The sequence below is a fragment of the Amblyomma maculatum genome, unplaced genomic scaffold (genome assembly GCF_055883805.1).
Source record: "Amblyomma maculatum isolate TAMU_Amacu unplaced genomic scaffold, ASM5588380v1 scaffold_23, whole genome shotgun sequence".
NCBI lineage: Eukaryota > Metazoa > Arthropoda > Arachnida > Ixodida > Ixodidae > Amblyomma > Amblyomma maculatum.
Genome location: NW_028146748.1, coordinates 1911188 through 1915375, shown reverse-complemented (window position 1 = coordinate 1915375; position 4188 = coordinate 1911188).

Below are 4188 nucleotides of genomic sequence, written 5' to 3'. Positions count from 1 at the left end.
AGAATGAAGCTGACGTCATACCGCTATTTTGTCTGGGTGAAGTTTGCGTGAGGACGTGGTATTGTTCTCGTGCACGTTAATATTGCGTGATGTCGGTGTAAGATTGCAGATCTGCTTTCGCCCCCTTTGTGACTGCTTTTTCCTCCACTTCCATCGACAAGACCTGCAGGTTGTTTATCGGGCTAGAGTGTGCGCTGCCGTTGCCATAAAGTAAGATCTTTTCGGTGTTTAAATAGTTCCAACTGTAAGAAATAGATGAGTAAAATTGAGCGGTTCGTGTCCGTAACCGCTAGTGCCATAGAATCTCTGCCAGATGGACATTTCGTTGCCTTGAAATGCAGGAAGTTTTGTTTACGGCTGTATTGGCGAAGAAGTTCCCTAGCTCTGGCAGTCCTGTGGCCTGCGTGGACCTCAGGATGCCTGTATTTCGGAAATGGCGCACCTCTGCACTTAGCCGGCAGTTAGGGCCCGATGGCGCAGTAACTTTGCTGTAACGAAGGGGTCAGCTCCGGGCAGTCCAGTGATGCAACACAATCTCGCACGCCGGCTCAAACTTGCATGAGCCATCTGGTCATTTGGTCTTGCATGAGCCCTGCTGCCGTGTCATATATACGCCGAGATAAAGCAGTCGGTGTGTTGATGTAAACGTATTGGCGCAGAAGTATTGGCTATATTGTGACCAGGGATCCGCGCAGCCGGACTCCAGGAGGAGCCTCCGCCAGGTGGAAGAGGGTCCAGGACGCCAGGCAGTAGGCCAGGCGCCAGGGCCCAATTGCAGGCAGTAGGACTTACACCAGCGTAAGCAGGCAATGTGTGTTGTTTAGAAAAAGTTTTATTAGACATTCGATATTCACATGAGCGGCAACAAAGGACCAAAACCGAAAATATACATGATTAAGAACACAGGAAAGTGCACATAAAATACGTCCTAACAGACATATACATCACTAATTAGTGTTTACACAGAGAATGTTATAACACTGTTCGTGATGATATATATTGCTACGAAGCATAGTATCGCGACGACGACGACGTGCTGATGTGAAGTAGGACTAAAGACGACGCTCAGGCCTAGCTGACTTCGTTCTGTGGTGTGCGTCTAACAGTGAACTAGCGTTTACCACTGTGTACTTTTCTTTAACATTTGGTGGAGGATTGATGGAAGTACGTAAGTCGCCAAACCTGGATCTCCGTAGTGGCCGCCAGATTGATACTATTACTATGCCATCCGACGCGACACCATCAGCGCCGCCATCAGCTCCCACCGTCGTCAGCCTCGCGATCGAGACACCTTTTGTTGCACCGACCACGTCGACGTAGAAGACTGGCTCGCCATGTACGAGCGGGTCAGCAAGCACAACCTTTGGGACGCGATGCTCGCCACCGTAATCTTCTATCTGGCAGGTACTACGCGCGTCTGGTTCGAGACGCATGAAGACGATATCACATTGTGGGAGATGTGCAAGGAGAAGCTTCGAGACCTATTTGGCAAGCCGATCGTACGCAAGCTTGGCGCACAAAAAGACCTCGCATCCCGTGCCCAGTCTTCGACGGAATCGTATTTGTCTTATATTTAAGACATTCTACCCCTATGCCGAAAGTTGGAGAGCGCCATGTCCGAATTAGACAAGGTGGGCCACATAATAAAGGGAATTGCAGACGATGTTTACAATCTGTTTCTTTGCAAAGGTTGTACGACGGTCGACTCAGTTATCCAAGTTTACCGTCAGTTTGAGCAAGCAAAACACCGCCGTATTACTCACCGCTTCGAACGCTTGCCGAACACCGCTGCTACGTCCTCGTGCAAAGATAGTCCAACCTTACAGCAGCCATCTCATCCCTCCAACTTGACCAGGATTGTTCGTCGAGAGATAGAAGCTATGGCTTCCTTGCGTTCGCTCCTCAGCCAGCGAATGCTACTATAGCCTTAATCCAATCTGTAGTTCGGCAAGAGTTCGCAAACGTGGGCCTCAACGCGAACGTGTGCTTCAACTCCGGCCAACCGTCACCACAGCCCTCGCTCCAACCTAACGTTCCAGTCGTAGCTGCTGCGGCTCCTACCAGGCCATTTCAGACGCGGTACCGCTACTGCTGCCGCAACGCGGACGAATGGCAAACCTCGGATGACCGACCCATCTGCTTCAACTGCTCACTTGTCAGCCACATTTCTCGCCATTGCCACAGCCGTTGGGTTCCGCAACCTCGACCTCGCTACTATTCTGATTGCAGCGCCGACTATGTTCCACACCCAACCTACGTTCGTGATACGCGCACTCGTGACTTTAACTCGCCAGCCTCGCGCATGTCCAGCCGCTCACCGTCTCCTCAGATCCGGCAGTCTCGCTCGCCCCAATCTCGCCGTTCCTCATCTCCCCACTTCTGCGGCTCTCATCCGGAAAAGTAACCAATGAAGCTCCTGGAGGTGACGCTGCATTGACGACCCGGCCCGAAAATCCTCCGCTGACCCTCGCTCATCGCCGCACCCTTCTAGACATCTATGTGGATGGTGCCCCTGTTACTGCCCTCATGGACACTGGTGCCCAAACTTCCGTCCTCAGCTCATCCTTTCGCCGCCGTCTCAAAATGTTTGTCACATCCGCCGCTTCATCCGCCGTTCGTGTCGCCGATGGAAGCGTCGCTGCCGTCGTGGGACTGTGCACTGCGCGCGTGAGTATTTCCGGTCGCACCACCCTTGTCCTCTTCACTGTTATCGACCGCTGCCCTCACGACGTGATCATCGGCATCGACTTTTTAACGGCCCATTCTGCCCTGATTGATTGCTCAACTGGTCTTCTTCGCTTAGACCTGCCCTACTGCTCCGAAAACACGGATGTCAAGCCCCGCCTCCGATCCGCCGAATTTGTTCGTCTACGACCCGAAGCTGCTATTTATGTCCCGCTGGCCCCAATCTCCGCAGTTCCTGACGGCACATACGTCACTTGCCCACTTACCGATGTTGTTCTGCGTCACGTCATAATCCCTCATATTGTCGTGACTGTCACTGCTAACCGCACCTATCTTCCCGTACTGAACTTCAGCCATTCGACTCAAGTTTTACCCAATGGTATCGCACTCGCTTATCTGTTTTATTTGGCGGACTGCGAAGTTTCTGCTCTAACCCCTCAGCATCTGTCGGAGTAGCATATATCGGCTTCTCATTCGAACTTCTTTTCAGGCAAGATAGCCGCGGATCTGCCAGGTGACCAAGCCAGAGCTCTCTTCGACCATTTGCTGTCGTACAGTGATATATTTGATTTCGGGTACCGACCATTGTGCCAAACATCCGTTGTGATCCATCGAACTAATACGGGTGATGCCAGCCCCATCGACAGATGGTCTTATCGTGTTTCCCTTACTGAGCGACATGTTATACAGAAAGAAGTCAACAAGATGCTGGCGCAAAATATTGAGCTTTCCTGCTGTCCCTGGGCGTCTCCTGTCATATTGGTCAAAAAGAAAGACCAAAGTTGAAGATTTTGTGTCGACTATCGCCACCTTAATCAAATAACAAAGAAGGATGTTTACCCTCTTCCCGGAATTGATGACGCGTTTGACTGCTTGCATGGTGGCAGCTATTTTTCTTCCATCGTCATGCGTTCAGGCTACTGGCAAATTGCTGTCCACAAACGGGATCGCGAGAAAACCGCATTTGTCACCACCGACGGACTCTATCATCTCAAGGTGATGCCATTTGGACTCTGTAACGCTCCCGTGGCATTCGAGCGCATGGTGGACTCACTCCTCCGTGGCTTCAAATTGACAAAATGTTTATGCTACTTGGATGAAGTCGTCGTTTTCCCTTCCACGTTCGCAACCCACCTTGTTCGACTTTCTACGGTCCTGGACGTTTTCCGCCGCGCCAGTCTTCAACTGAACGCCAAAAAATGCAGCTTCAGCCGGCGCCAAATCAAAGTTCTGGTTCATTTTGTTGACGCAAATGGTGTGCAGCCCGACCCTGATAAAGTTCGAGCCGCGCGTTACTTCCCTACCCCACGTAGCTCAAGTGACGTGCGAAGCTTCCTTGACCTTAGTTCGTACTTCCGCCGCATCATTCGGAAATTCGCAGACATCGCTCGTCCACTTACCTCTCTTCTGCAAAAAAACGTACTTTTCACATGGAGTTGTGACCAAGCCTATGCCTTCACGACGCTTATTTCCACCCTCACCACCCCACCTGTTCTGGCGAAC